Source organism: Hypanus sabinus, chromosome 2, assembly GCF_030144855.1.
Source record: "Hypanus sabinus isolate sHypSab1 chromosome 2, sHypSab1.hap1, whole genome shotgun sequence".
In the NCBI taxonomy this organism is placed as follows: Eukaryota; Metazoa; Chordata; class Chondrichthyes; order Myliobatiformes; family Dasyatidae; genus Hypanus; species Hypanus sabinus.
Genome location: NC_082707.1, coordinates 146,326,387 through 146,343,199, shown reverse-complemented (window position 1 = coordinate 146,343,199; position 16,813 = coordinate 146,326,387). Strand labels below are relative to the sequence as shown.

Genomic DNA, 16,813 nt, shown 5'->3' with positions numbered 1-16,813 from the left:
ATATGGACTTTCCACACAGCTGATGAATTCAAAGGAACAGAAAAGACTGATACAGATTGGCACCAGCTGCACTGCAGAAATTGTCAGTCAGCATTGAACTCAATGTAGGACTGCCATATGGACTCCAGCTATACATTTTCCCTTGGGGTTTTACTCCCAAAGCCTCCCCCACGAGTGGGTGTAGTGCAAGGAAGCAAAGATTTGAAATCAGAACTTTTCTTCTCCTAGATGAACTGCTAACTACAACTGACGAGCCCTATCTGCCCAAAGTGACTGGTTTTACGCTACCAGTAACCCACCTTTGCCCCTTCTTCTGTCAATAGAAATGGTTCCACTGGGCTTAGTAGCTAACCCACACATGCAGGCCAAGAGCTGGACTTGGTTGTCAGAGGCCATTTGAGATGTCCATCATTGGGAGCATTTAATAGGTAGTGGGAACTTTCCCCTCACTACCATCCCTGGTTATAGCAACCTTAAGGAACCAGATTCAGTTAATTGGTACACATCAGGACCAGAATGTTCTGGCCATCTTAAACTGCTGCCCCAATCATCCAAAGTTTCATGGAAATAGTTACAAAGGTATAAAAAAGACAAACTACTATTTAACTGAGTAACAAATTATGTATTTAAATGAAATAGAGAACAAATTAAAATATTACTGCAATATTACTATAACACCATAAAATTGTGTATTAGTTTGTAATGGTTACCAATAGGAATTCATTGACTGTATGCTGGCATGTTCTTTTGATTGACTGTAAATGAACAAAATTAGCAGAGACACCTTGTGCAGATATTGGACTGGACTATTTCATTGCCTTCCTGCATGAAGTGATGTCGTAATCCAACAATAAATTTCCTGGCATCCTTTGTAGTCGCTAGCTCAGGTTCAGTTGTGTCATCCTTGTAATTTTCTTCATCTTCATAATCCCTGCCTTGGCGTTTTGATGCAATACTTTCAACAACTGCATTCTCTAAATCTTCATTTTCAATGGTAACATTCAAGATGGTTGTTGATACCTTCAAATTTGCATAGTTCCAAACTTATTGAAGTAGTGAAATCATTTCATTTTCACTCCCAGCCATTTCTGGGATCTCCAAGCCAGAATGCTTGAAACTGCAGTGAGCAAAACAGTTCTGAACTGTCTCGCCAACCATCACTGGCAAACTGTACTGCCTGTAAAAGCTTATCCATTGCACTCACTTCCTTTGCTGTCGAAGATGTTAACAGATTTTCAATTGCTTCAAGAAAGTGGTTCACTAATTTTTCTGCCGATACAAAATATTTAAAGTTTTAATGATCCCCGTATCTATTAACTGTACCAAGGATGTGCATTGGCAGCCAGAATTCCAGCTGGGTATTTTTCAAACTTTCTTCACTAGGGTGCGCTGCAAAATTGTATTCCGCTGTAGCTCCATATCCCAACTCATCAACCATTTCTTAAAAATTCAGAAGTTATCCATGCATTCTTATTAGCATAGTACTCGAATGGTAAACTCTTTCCTTATTGATCCTTCAGCATATTGATTTAAAACCCCATTGCTATACAGTCCATGAAATAATGATCCACACTACTTTTGCCAATTTGTTTTGCATTGTCCTTGCGTGGAGAAAGATCTCCATCAACATTGTATTACTGTAACATCCTTATTTATACAAAGAACAATATTTACATATTGTGGATACCTACATACAAGAGGCTTCAGGGTTTTCTGTCCCTTATTCTGTCTTTTTACCATTTTTCTATTTGAATGTATACTCATATTTCTTTCTAAAACTCTAATCTTTATCCAGTTTTCAAATCCTAAAAACACTTATACATCCAATTTTAAAATCATATCCCGCTACTCTAGAAAATAGTTTGCATCTATATACCTGATCAATTTCTTTACTCATTCTTAACATTTCAATTAAAAACCCTTTTAATTTTTAGAGGGAATACATGGCTAGTTTTACAGCTCTTTCTCCTAGCTGATGTTGCAATATTTGCAATTACCGGCCATTTTCAAAAGTGCAAGGTCTGCTGGTCTGCCAATACCATTAATGTCATTGGAGCAGTAAACTTCATGTATAAGGTACCCCAAATTAGTCAAAGTTTTGCAATGATCTGAAGGATACACTAATTAGGAAAAGAACTGAAAGAGGGTCACAAAGGGTAAGGGAGAGTTTAATCAGAAAGAATTTTTTCCACCATCAATTAAAACAAAAATCCCTTCCTAAAATCTGCATATTTCTATGTACTACTCTAATGAAAATATTAAAGAATATACAGTATATACTAAAAAGTTATATAACATCCCTCCACTTTGATTAAATACAAACACATTCTCATATCCATTAAGTTGGGCCCAATAAACTCAACTCCTTTTTCAATCTGGTGTTAGCCCCACACCTTACACTCCAAGTCACCTTCCTAAGTGACTACTGAACAGTCAAGAGAAACATGCCTGTTCTCTTTCTCATATTATCACATTGAGAGTCCCAGTGACACTTAAGACAAAGAAGTTCAAGGCTTTTCAGGATTATGCAGCAATATATGGAAAACACAAACACAAAGAACTAGAAACACATAACAAGTATATGCAAATTAAGTATATTAGTATTTACATAATTCCATAATGAACAGGACCAACAATACACAATCTAGGCAAATCATAACAACAAGCAGTAAAATTCATTTTTCAGCTATAGCAGTATACTTTCATTAACCTGGTCTTAGTCTGAATGAACTTTGACTAAAGGCAATACAAAATATCTTGTTTGCATAGACTTTTGGGAGGTGTTTCAGGATATCCAATACAAAAGTCTAAGATCCATAGAATTCAGGGGTAATAAGTAGCATGGATACATATAGTGAAAAAATTGTCTTCCTTACTAATAAAATATATTTTCGATAGAAGGAATGAGTATCATTATTAGTTGCTGGGTTAATGGGTCTGTCATATGGTGAAATTTTGGAGGAATAAGAGGTGATCTTTTTTAGAATGCAGAGTTCCTGGGGTAAATGCAAAGAGGATGTCTTGCTTGACAAAGGAGTCTAGGATTTGGAGTCAAGAGTCTCAAAATAAGGGGCAGGTCATTAATATCTGAAATACAGAGGGTGATGAATCTTTACAATCCTCAACAGCAAAGGGCTGTATATTCAGTTATTGACAGCATTCAAACAGAGATGGACAAATTTCTGTACATTAGATGAATCAAAGGATACAGAAAATGATGTAGTGTTATAACATCACCATGATTCTGAATAGCAGAGTAGGTTCAAGGGGCCAAGTAGTCTGTTCCTGCTCCTAGTTCTTTAATTCTTATGTGAAGAAATTGGCTTAAAGAGGTAGAAAATTATAGCTGCTTCTCAGAATGGGGGATGGTGGACAATAATATATACAATAACATTTTCAATATTATATTTGAAGTGTGGTAACTAGTGAAGAGGACACCTATTCTGGAATCCTAGCATAACATAAAATGTTATGGATCTTGCACTTCGTAGAGGCTGAAGTGCAAAAGCAGAAGAATTGATGAAAACACATTGGTTAGGCCATTGTTCAGGAGTTAAGCAACAGTTTTCAGTCACTGCACTTTATCAGAGTTCATGGAAAAGAGGAAGATTGAATATGAAGGGTTCAGATATGATTTATTTTAGCAAAAAAATTAGACTGTACATTCCAAACCAAGAGCTGTGAATGAACCAGGAAGTACTTTGCCTGCTGAAGGCTAGATCTATGACATTCAAGTCTGGCAATCCAGGCCTGTACCAGAAAATCAGGTATGATTAGCGGAGAGCTATTTCGAGGGCGAAGAGACAATTTCAAACGAGGTTAGAGGTGACATTGGATATATGACAACTCTGACAGGAGTTTGCAAGACTTCCTACAAAACGAAACCCAATAGCATGAATGGCAATGCTGCTTCAATACCAAATGAACTCATCACCTTCTATTCTCGCTTTGAAAGGGAGAATATAACTGCAACTGTGAAGATCGCTGCTGCACCTGATGACCCTGTGATCTCTGTCTCAGAGGCCAGTGTTAGGCTGTCTTTAAAGAGAGTGAACCCTCGCAAAGTGGAAGGTCTTGGTGGAGTACCTGGTAAGGCTCTGAAAACCTGTGCCAACCAACTAGCAGGAGTATTCAAAGAGATTTTCAACCTCTCACTGCTACAGACAGAAGTTCCCACTTGCTTCAAAAAGGCAACAATTATACCAATGCCCAAAAATAATAATAACAAGGGGAGCTGAGTATAGGAGCAAAGAGGTCCTTCTGCAGCTGTACAGGGCCCTGGTGAGATCACACCTGGAGTACTGTGTTCAGTTTTGGTCTCCAAATTTGAGGAAGGACATTCTTGCTATTGAGGGAGTACAGCGTAGGTTCACGAGGTTAATTCCCAGGTTGGCGGGACTGTCATATGTTGAAAGATTGGAGTGACTGGGCTTGTATACACTGGAATTTAGAAGGATGAGAGGGGATCTGATTGATATATATAAGATTATTAAGGGATTGGACACACTAGAGGCAGGAAACGTGTTCCCGATGTTGGGGGTGTCCAGAACAAGAGGCCACAGTTTAAGAATAAGGGTAAGCCATTTAGAATGGAGTTCAGGAAAAACTTTTTCACCCAGGGAGTTGTGGATCTATGGAATGCTCTGCCTCAGAAGGCAGTGAAGGCTAATTTTCTGGATGCTTTCAAGAAAGAGTTAGATAGAGCTCTTAAAGATAGCAGAGTCAAAGGATATGGGGAGTAGGAAGGAACAGGGTACTGATTGTGGATGATCAGCCATGATCACATTGAATGGCGGTGATGGCTCAAAGGGCCAAATGGCCTACTCCTGCACCTATTGTCTATAATGTGAGCTGCCTTAAAGACTATTGCCAGGTAGCACTCACATCGACAGTGATGAAATGCTTTGAGAGGTTGGTCATGACTAGACTGAACCCCTGCCTCAGCAAGGACCTGGACCCATTGCAATTTGCCTATCACCACAATAGGTCAACAGCAGATGCAATCTCAATGGCTCTTCACACAGCTTTAGACTATCTGGACAACACAAACACCTATGTCAAGATCCTGTTCATTGACTATAGCTTAGCATTTAATACCATCATTCCCACAATCCTGATTGAAAAGTTACAGAACCTGGGCCTCTGTACCTCCCTCTGCAATTGGATCCTTGACTTCCTAACCAGAAGACCACAATCTGTGTGGATTGGTGATAACATTTCCTCCTTGCTGATGATCAACACTGGTGTACCTCAGGGGTGTGTGCTTAGCCCAGCGCTCTACTCTCTCTACACCCACGACCGTGTGGCTAAGCGTAGCTCAAGTACCATCTATAAATTTGCAGATGATACAATCATTGTTGGTGGAATCTCAGATAGTGACAAGAGGGCGTACAGATGGTGAGCAAAATATGTCAACTAGTGGAGTTTGAAGAGATTTGGTATGTCAACAAATACACTCAAAAACTTCTATACATGTACCGTAGAGAGCATCCAGACAGGCTGCATTACTGTCTGGTATGGGGGAGCTACTGCACAGGACTAAAAGAAGCCGCAGACGGTTATAAATTTAGTCAGCTCCATCTTGGATACTAGCCTACAAAGTACCCAGGACATCTTCAAGGAGCAGTGTCTCAGAAAGGCAGCATCGATTATTAAGGACCTCCAGCACCCAGGGCATGCCCTTTTCTCCCTGTTACCATCAGGTAGGAGATACAGAAGCCTGAAAGCACACACTCAGCGATTCAGGAACAGCTTCTTCCCCTCTGCCATATGATTCCTAAATGGACATTAAACCCTTGAACTCTACCTCACTTTTTTTTAATATATATTATTTCTGTTTAATGCATGAATTTTAATCTTTTCAATATAAGTATACTGTATTGATTTACTTTGTTTTTCTTCTATATTATGCATTGTACTGAACTGCTGCAGCTAAGTTAACAAATTTCACGACATATGCCAGTGATAATAAACCTGATTCTGATACTACAGAAACAAGATTGTTCTCCCTGGACAATGAAAATTACAAAGGAATTTAATTCAGATGTACAAGCTCATGATCAACTTAGTAAGGTTTATATAAGGAGGTCGTACATTTGTGCGTGATTCAAGGACTTTGGGGCACAGGTTTAAAATTTTAGATAAAAGATACTGGCAACAGGCAGTGTTAAGATGGCGCTAAACAGTGACTCCTTTGCTTGCTTCTTTGGAAACAGCTTTATTTCCATCTTTTATATCTCTTTATTTCCTTTTCAGGATGTGGAGAGTTCTTTTGAAGACCCTGACTGAAGTTTCACTTTGACTTCTGTTCTCTGCGAGATCCGCTCTCAGGGCCTCACAACCAGCCGCCTTTTGATATCTCGAGAACACAGCCTGGAAGTCAAGTGCGCCTTCAGGGTTCCAGGATTTTGTGGCTCTGGGGACGTGTTGATGCACTGAAGCACCACAGGAGAACACGGAACATTGGGACCAGCAGGTTAGCTGCCAGAGCTTGGGTGCCCCAAAAGCTGCACATTTTTGGTGCCAACTCTCCGGGTGCAGAGCTTGGTAAAAGCAACACAAAGGACTTTACACAATGTAAATCAGCGAGTTGTTTGTTATGTCTCCCCTCTTCCTATGAAACGGGGACACCTCTTTTTCCCCTATTAAGGAGAGAGAGAGCCTGTGGTTGTCGAATTATTGGGTGAATGTGTAGATCTTGGGGAACCGCATGTCTGTGTCTTTACTGATGCTTTGCTACATGCTTGAGTGCTCGGTGGAGGGTGCTGATGCTTTTCTTTGCTGGTGGGGGAGGGGGAGTTGGAGGGGGGGCTTTGGTGTTCTAATGTTTGAACTGTCATTCATTCTTTGGGCCACTCTTTGTTTTCGTGGATGTCTACGAAGAAAAAGAATTTTCTCCAACATTAAACGCAACTATTGAAACCTATTATAGGGGGCTTTGTAGCCAACTTTGCCATTGATATAAAGATAGGTCATGTTGAGGAAGCAGAGAAATTGCAGAGGGACTTGACACATTAGGAGAATGATCAAAGAGGTGGCAGATGGAATATAGCATAGGGATGTTAAGGTCATACACTTTAGTAGAAGGAATAAAGGCATAAACTATTTTCTAAATGAGGAGAAAATTCAGAAATCAGAGATGAGAAGTGACTTAATACCTTGTTTAGCATTTCTTAAAGGTTAACTTACAGGTTGGGTCAGTGGCAAGGAAGGCAAATGCAATGTTAACATTCAATTCAAGAGGACTAGAATAAAATAGCAAGGATGCTATGTTGAAGTTTTATAAGGCATTGATCAGACTGCAACTGTAAACAGTTTTGCCCCCTTATATGAGAAAGGATATGCTGGCATTGGAGAGGGTCAAGAGGGAGTTCACAAGATTAATCCTGGGAATGAAAGAGGAATGTATGAGGAACGTTTGAGGCCTGTACTCACTGGAGTTTAGAAAAATGGGGGGGGGGGAATCTCATTGAAACTTAACATGTTGAAAGGACTAGACAGAGTGGATGTGGAGAGGATGTTTTCGATAGTGGGGTGTCTAGAACCAGAGAGCATAGGCTTAGAATAGTGAGATGTCATTTTAGAACAGAGATGAGGAGGAATTTATTTTGCCAGTGGGTGGTGAATTAATGGAATTCATTGCTACAGATAGCTGTGGAGGCCAAGTCATTGAGTATACTTGAAGGGGAGGTTGATAGGTTCTTGATTAGTAAGGGTGTCATGGGCTACGGGGAGAAGGCAGAAGAATGAGGTTAAGAGGAATAATAAATCAGCCATGATGGATTGGTGGAGTAGACCTGATGGGTCAAATGGCCTAACTCTGCTCCTACGTCTAATGGTCTTATGCAATGGAACTATGAACAAAATCAATAACAGTTTTCAAAATAAAATTGTATATATACAAGAATAATAATTTGCAGGGCTGTGGGTAAAAAGCCAGGGTTTAGAACTATTTGGTCTTCCTGGAGATGACCATCTTCAAAGACTGGGATATTATAGCATTATGAAACATGGCTGAAGAACAGTGCTGGGTAATTTAACGTTCTGGAGTGCCGGTACTTCAGGTGGGATAGACACAAAAGTAAGACAGGAGGGGCAGTTATATTTTTGATTAAGGGGAATTCTGCAGCAGTAGTCAGAGATGAAATTACAGCAAGATCATCCAGTTGGAGTTGAGAATAAAAAGGAAATTATCACATTATTGAGATTGTACTATAACCTTCAAGTAGTCAACAAGAATCAGTAGAACGAAAATGCAGGGAGATTGTAAAAAGTTGTAAGAATAATAGCACTTTCATAGAACCATAGAACATTACAGCACAGAAACAGGCCTTTTGGCCCTTCTTAGCTGTGCCGAACCATTTTTCTGCCTAGTCCCACTGACCTGCACCTGGCTCATATCCCTCCATACACCTCTCATCTATGTACCTGTCCAAGTTTCTCTTAAATGTTAAAAGTGAGCCTGCATTTACCACTTCATCTGGCAGCTTATTCCACACTCCCACCACTCTCTGTGTGAAGAAGCCCCCCTTAATGCTCCCTTTAAACTTTTCCTCCTTCACCCTTAACCCATGTCCTCTGTTTTTTTTCTCCCCTAGCCTCAGTGGAAAAAGCCTGTTTGCATTCACTCTATCTATACCCATCATAATTTTATATTTCTTTATCAAGTCTCCCCCTCATTCTTCTACGCTCCAGGGAATAAAGTCCTAACCTATTCAACCTTTCTTGGTAACTCAGTTTCTCAAGTCCCGGCAACATCCTTGTAAACCTTCTCTGCACTCTTTCATAGTAAGGGATTTTAACTTTCCCAACACAGAGTATGACTACAATATTATTAAGAGTTTAAATGGGGTAGAATTTGTTAAGTAGATTCAGGAAAGTTTCTTTGGGCAATATACAGACGGCCCTATTAGGCAGAGGGCAAAACTTGGCCTACTCTTGGGTAATAGAGCAAAACAAGTGACAGTGAGTAGGGTTGGTGGGGGTAAGCTCTTTGGGACCAGTGACCATAGTTCTGTTAGTCTTAAAATAGTTATGGAAAGGGTCAAGACTAGCTCACAGGTTCAAGTTCTTAATTGGGATAAGGTAAATTTTGTTGGTTTGAGACAAGAGCTTGCAAAGATTAATTGGTGTGGTTGTTTGCTTGGAAAGGGACCATAGGCAAGTGGAAGAGTTTTAAAGGTGAGCCAGTGAAAGCTTAAGATCTACACAATCCTGTTAAAGTGAAGGGCAAGGGTGGTAGAAGTCTGGATGATGAGGGATATTGAGGCCCTGGCAAGGAAAAAAACAGGAGGCATGGTCAAGAACAGGAAGCTGGAGGATTGTAAAAGTGCAAAAGTGTACTCAAGAAATAATCAAGAGGGTAAAAGGGGGCAAGAGATAATTTTGGCAGAAAGATTAAGGAAAATCCAAGGAAAAAGAGTAACTAGAGAGAAAATAGGGCTCCTGAAAACCAAAGGGACAGCCTTTGTATGGAGCTACAGGAGATGGGCAAGGTCCTTAATGAATATTTCTCTTCTGTTTTACCATGGAAAATGGCATGAAGACATCAGAATTATAAAAGTATTGAGAAGGTCTTAGGGATAGTCCTCATTACAGTAGAGGAGGTGCTGGACGTCTTAAAAGATATTAAGATAGATAGATTTCCAGGGTCTGCCTAACTTTATCCAAGAACACAGTGGGAGGCTACAGAAAAAACTGCAAGAACCCTGGTTAAGATATTTACGTCATCACTAACCACAAGTGAGATACCATTAGACAGGAGGGTAGAAAATGTGGCTTTACCTAAGAAGGGCAGCAAAGAAAATCCTGGGAAATATAGGCCATTACATCTAACATTTGTTGTAGTTAAGTTACTGGAGGGGATTCTGAAGGATAAGATTAACATACATTTGGAAAGACAGGAGTTAATTTAAGGATATTTACTAAGGCTTTATCATCTCTTACAAACTTAGTTGAGTTTTTTTGATGAGGTGACCAAGAAAATTGATGAGGACAGGGTGGAACACACAGTTTTATGAACCTCAGTGGGGTCTTTAATAAGGTTCCACATTATAGGCTGCCTTGGAAGGTTAGATTGCATGCATTCCAGGGTGAACTGGCTAATTGGATATACAATTGGGATGGCTACAGAAAGATGAGGAAGATGGTTGAAGGTTGCTTCTCAGACTGGAGACCTATAACTACTGGTGTGGTTCAGGGGTCGGTGCTGAGCCCATTGTTGTTTGTCATCTATATCAATGATTTGGATAATAATGTACAAGGCATGATTAGTAAGTTTGTAGATGGCACTAAAGTGGGTGGTATAAACAAAGAAAATTATCAAATATTACAGGCAGATCGTGATCAGTTGAGAAAGTGAGTCAAGGAAAGGAAAACAGAGTTTAATGTGCAAAATGTCACATTGTGGAAAGGCAAATCCAGATAGGATGTTCACAGTGAATGACAGAGCTCTGTGAAGTGTTATAGAACAGAGGGACCTTGGAATAGAAGTACAGTACATAGTTCACTGACATGGAGTCACAGGGATCCAGAGTGGTGAAGGCAGCTTTTGGCACGCTGGGTATTAGTCGGGCATTGAGCATAGATCATGGTGAAGCTGTACACTGGTGAGGCCACACTTGGGAGTATTGTGTTCACATTTGGTTGTTCTGCTATGGGAAAAATATTATTAAACTGGAAAGAGTGCAGTAAAGATTTACAAGGCTGCTGCTGGTACTTGAGTGACTGAGTTAAAAAGAAAAACCGGACATTCTATGCTTTTATTCCTTAGAAGGCAGGTGTTTAAAATCATGGTGGCACTAATAAGGTGAATATACTTCATATTTTTCTTAGAGCTGGGGTATCAAAAACTAGAGGGCATTGGTTTAAAGTGGGAGGGAAAAGATTTAAGAGGAGCATGAGAGGGACCATTCCACATGAACACCACACTTTGTGTAAGAACAAGTTGTCCCTCTCATGCTGTTCTTAAATCCTTTCCCTCTCACAAAGTGTGGTATCCGTATGGAAAGAGCTTCCAGAAGTAGTTGCGGAAGGTACAATTGTATCATTCATGAAGTACTTAGATACACAAAGGGGTACAGCTTGGACCAAACACAGGAAGCTGGGGCTAGCTTGGTGAAAAACATGGGTAGCATGGACTCGTATCTACGCTGTGTTGCTCTGGGACTCTAATAAGAGTCAGAAATCATGACTGTACCTGGCAGACCCATCAAGTAACAATGCAAATTATAAACCAGAAGTCAGAAATTAGAAAAGAGAGCATACACAACCATAAAAGTATCACTGCTCTTATAGTTTGATCCTCCATAGCTTAAAACTTTCAGCAAAAGGAATAAAGTTAAACAGACAAAAGAAACAAACTGAGATTCAATTACATTCTTAGTAATAAACACAAGAGATTCTGCAGATGCTGAAAATCTTGAGAAACAGACACAAAGTGCTGAAAGGAACTCAGCAGGTCAGGCTGCTGACCTGCATCTATGGAGAGGAATTAAATCAAAATTTCAGGCTGAGACCCTTCATCAGGCCTGGAAAGGAAGGGGAGAAATCAGAATAAGATGCGGGGTGGGAAAAGAGTACTAGCTGGCAGATGATAAGTGAAACTGAGTGAGTAGGAATGTGGGTGGGTGCTGGAGGGGAGATGACATAAGAAGCTGGGAGTTAATAAGTAGAAGAGGTAAAGGGCTGCAGAAGGAATCTGATAAGGAGAGGAGAGTTGCATGGGAGAAAGGGAAGGGAGAGTGAAATTAGAAGGATGTGATGGGTAGGAGTAAAGAAGACAAAAGGTAAGTGGGGAGTCTGAATCAGGAATGGAAAAAGCGAGAATAGGGGAGAAACTACCAGAAGTTAGAGAAATCAAAGTTCATTCCATCAGGTTGGAGACTACCCAAAGAGAATATGAAGTACTGCTCCCCCAACCTGAGTGAGGCCTCTCCTCTGGCAGTAGTGGGGGCTGTGGAAGTCAAAATGAAATTGGTGGCTGCCAAAAATCCTACATTTTGTGGTACCGTTGAAGCTGCTCAAAAAACTGGTGTCCCAATCTATGTCGGGTCTCACCAATGTAAAGAAGGCCAAACTGTGAGGATCAGATAGAGTAGATGACCCCAACAAACTCACAGATGAAGGGCCATTTGGGGCCCTAAATACTGATGAGGGAGAAGGTGTAGGGTCAGGTTCTTGCATTTGTCCCGCTTGCAGGGCTAAGGGCTAAGTGGAGAGGCACGAGTGGACAAGGGAGTCACATAGAGAGCAATCCCTGTGGAAAAGGGGGGCAAAGGAAGAGAAAGATGTGCTTAGCAGTAGGATTCGGTTGTAGACAGTCAAGTTACAAAGAATGATGTACTGGATACAGAGGCTTGTAGGATGGTAGATAAGGACAAGGGAATCCCATCTCATGGTGGCAGGAAGATGGGGTGAGAACATTTAGTAGGAAATGGAGGAGGCACAGGTGAGAGTAGAATTGATGGTGGTAAAGAGGAAATCTCATTCTTTGAAGGACATCTCAGATGTTCTGGAATGGAAAGCCTGACCCTGAGAACAGATGTGGCACAGACAGAAGAACTGAGAAAAGGAAATAACATTTTTACAAGTGACAAGGTGGGAAGATGACCCCCTTTTCCAGTCTTCAACCTTCCTCCTCTTCCTGGACACCTCGTCATAGATCTCTGCCTGCTCTCGACCTTTTCATCTCAAATTGCTGACAAGACATCAACTGTCTTGCTTTCAGCACTCCCCTTTCCACTTCCAACCTTACCCTCTCTGAATGCACTGCCCTCCACCCTCTCCACACAAATCCCAACCTTCCCATTAAACCTATAAGCAAAAGAGGTTCTGTTGTAGTGTGGTACACAAACCTCTACTTTGCAGAGACCAGGCAGCAACTCTCGGACAGCTCATCATGCCTACCTCTCGAAAAGGACCCCACTACAGACCATCAGAAGACTGTCCCCGACACCATCACTGACCTCATCCACTGCCACTAAACTCATTGTTCCTTTATTCCGTACTGCTCACTTTTACCTCCTACCCAAGATCCACAAACTAGACTGCCCAGGTAGGCCTGTTGTCTGCCACCCCACTGAACTTGTATCCTCATATCTCAATTCCATTCTATCCCCCTTGGTTCAGTCCCTATTGTGGCTGGTGCTCCCAATGCAGCCTCCTCTGCTTTGGTGAGACATGTCGTAAGTCAGGTGACTTTTTCACTGAGCACCTCCACACCATCTGGCACAAGTGGGACCTCCCTGTGGATAACCATTTTAATTCCAATTCCCATCTTGTTCCAATGTGTCATTCTATGGCATCCTCTTGTGCCAAGATGAGGCCATGTTCAGGGTGGAGGAGCAACACCTTATATGCTGTCTGGGTACCTTCCAACCTGATGGCACAAATATCGATCTCTGTTTAGAGAACAAATTGCTCCCCACCCTTCCTCTATTCCTAACTCTGACCTTTTACTTCTTGTCACCTGCCTAATACTTTCCCCGGGTCCCCTTCTCCATCCCCTTTTCGTGTGGTCGACTCTCCTCTCCTATCAGATTCCTTCTGCTCCAGCTCTTGACCTTTCTCACCCACCTGGCTTCATCTATCACCTTCCAGCTAGCCTCTTTCCCCTCCCCCACAACCATTTTATTCTGATAACTTCCCACTTCCTTCTCAGTCCTGAAGAAGGTTCTCAGCCTGCAATGTTTACTACCTATTCATTGCCATTGATGTTGCCTGATCTGCTGAGTTCCTCCAGCATTTTCTGTGCGCTGCTTGGGAAGATGTATGGTCAAGGTAGCTGTGGGAATCAGTAGGCTTGTAAAAGATAGTCTGATAGATATTCTGCTTCCAGAAATGGAGACAGAGAGAGATCAATAAAGGGAAGAAGGGTATCAGAGATGGACCAAGTAAATTTGAAAGCAGGGCTACAGCTGATGGAAAAGTTGACAAAATTGAAGAGTTCAGCACGGCTGCAGGAACCAGCACAAATGCAGTCATCGATGTAGCACAGAAAGAATTGGGGAGCATTCTCAGTGTAGACTTGGAACATGGACTGCTCCGCGCTGCTGACAAAAAGGCAGGCATAGCTACACCTTGGGTTTGGACAAAGTGGAAAGTGCTGAAAGATAAGGATGAGAACCAGTTGTGCCAGACAGAGGAGGGTAGTGATGGAGGGGAACTGGTTAGGTCTGTTGTCCAGAAAGAAGTGTAAAGGGAATGGACATTCATGAAGTGATCAGGGAAAGGAAACTAAAATGATTGAAGTGATCAAGAGTATATGTAGTATAACTTATATAGACAGGTAGGGACTGAACCAAAGAGGCCAAAATGGAGTTGAGGTGTGCCAACACATTCAGTGGGACAGGTGCAGGCAAAAATAATGGGTTACCCAGACAGTCAGGCCTGTAATTTTTGGGTAAGAGGTAGAAATCAGCAGTGTAGAGTAAGGGAACTCTGAGGTTGGTGGCAGTGGATGGGGGATCTCCACAGTCAATGAGCTTGGTGATGATGAGGAGACAATGGCCTAATGCCCATTACAGGGGTCTCGTTCTCAGTCAAAGGGTATGTAAGAGAAGGTATCTGAGAGTTGCCACCTGGCCTCAGCAAGGCAGAGGTCAGTTTACCAGATGTCAACACTCCTCTTGTCTGTGGTTTTGATAGTGAGGTTAGGATTGGTGCAGAGAGAGTGGAGGGCAGTGCGTACAGAGGACACAAGGTTCAAAGAGGAGCAAGGAGTGCTGAAGTCAAGAAAAATGATGTTGTTGGATCCAACTGTTAATTTTTAGATTAGACTGTTTAATAGTTATCTTCTTTGCAGTTTAGCAATTAATTGTTGGCTTGTTTTTTATATAATAACTTATATACAAGTAACTGCTTACTATGATTCCTAGTGGCTATACAAAGTCTAATTCTGGAAAGCTCTGTAAGATTCTTTGTTCTGCATTAAGTGAATAAGTGCTTTCTCATTGGTTAACTTGGTACTGCAGTATTCAAATTAGGACTTTCTAATTGGTTGTCTCTTATCTACAAATTTTTAATGGAAGTTTTCTTATCTCTGTGATATAAAATAGCTATTTTATGCTAGGTACCATATTTAGTTTCTCTCTTCAAGAACTAATATTTCATTTTTTTTTAGATATTTACGGATTAGACATTTTTTTAAGTTCTGTACTCCCTACGTTTCCAAATTTTGTGCCTTCAGATATTTGGGAGAGTTCATTTGAATTAGACCCTTTTCAAAAAGGGCTTATTTCAAAACTTTATAATATAATTATGAAGATACGTTCAGAGCCCCTTTATAAGACCAAAAAGGATTGGGAAAGAGAGCTTAACCTTATTATTTCTAGTGAGAATTGGGATAGAATTCTTCAATTAGTTAATATATCATCGATATGTGCCAAACATTCATTAATACAATTTAAGGTCGTACATAGGGCCCATATGTCCAAGGATAAATTAGCTCATTTTTACTCTTATATTAATCCTATCTGTGATAGATGTCAATCTGAAATTGCGTCTTTAACTCATATGTTTTGGTCTTGTTCACTTTTGTAAAAATATTGGAAAGATCTTTTTGATATTATTTCTGCGGTTTTGAATATTGATTTACAACCACATCCTATTACCGCAATTTTTGGTTTACCAATGTTAGACTCACTGCATTTATCTTCTTCTGCCCGTCGAATGATTGCATTTCTAACTGTGATGGCTAGAAGATCATTATTGTTGAATTGGAAGGAAATTAATCCTCCCACTGTATTTAGTTGGTTCTCTCAAACTATGTTATGTTTAAATTTAGAAAAAATTAGAAGTGGTGTTTTTGAGACTTCTATTAAATTTGAAAAGTTATGGCGACCATTTATTCAACGTTTTCATATGATGTAACATGACCCTGTTCCAAGTTCATTTGATTTCCCAGCTTTTAGCTTATGTATGTTGAGAGGACCGGAAGTGACGGCATTGATGAATATTTATTCTTGTGAGATATTATAAACAGCCCCCTTTTTTTTCTTCTTTTTTTTGCTTCTTTTTTCTTCTTTATTAGTTATTAGATTAGTAGATTAGCTAATTTTGCATTATATTTTTTTCTTTCTTTTTTCTGTTTTTTTATATCATATATTATGAAATATTTAGACTTACCATGCTCATACATATATTGTATGGTTTATGTCTTGGTAAACTCATTTATATTGTAACTATTGTTTATGTTTTTTTTCATCTGTAATGGAATTTGTATGTTTGTAATTTCTTTATTAATATATCATTTGTATTCTGTCCATATTACTAATAATAATAAAAAGATTTAGAAAGAACTAATAGAACCCCTATCACTGCCTGTTTCAATTTATCTTTGTTCTATCAACTCTTAAAATGATAGTGAAGCAACAAGTTCTGTGCATCATTCCCAACTTCTAAAATAACTTGGATTTAAACACCAGAATCCAACATGACTCATCAGCAACTAGAGATGAAAAGATCCAAAGTGAGCAGAACACCAGAGTATGGTGTCCAAGAAGAGGAGGAGGGTTAAAGATGGGAGAAAAGGTCATTAGCAGGGGATGAAGAAAGAAGTAGACTTGGAGAGGGAGGCAACGGAAGAAGAACTTGGCATCATGGTAGGCAAGGAACTCACTAAGGTGTTGGTACAGAGGTAAAATGGAAAAGCACTTTCTGAGGACAGAACATTCTGCATCAGAGAAGGGAAGGTCAGAGGGGATGATTAAATCAGAGCTGGGGTCGGAGGGGTAGAGATTTAGTGGGGTCAGAGGAGGGAGGGGGGGTTGAGATCTTCAGGGAAAATGGGTTGGGATAAGAAGGGGGCTCAGAT

At 40.5% G+C, this 16,813-nt stretch overlaps 1 protein-coding gene across 1 annotated transcript in view; it reads right to left on the bottom strand.

Moving 5' to 3' along the window:
* sec23a (Sec23 homolog A, coat complex II component) overlaps positions 1-16,813 on the bottom strand; it is an 88,643-nt gene that overhangs the window by 48,240 nt on the left and 23,590 nt on the right. The gene's annotated exons all lie outside the window — the stretch shown is intronic.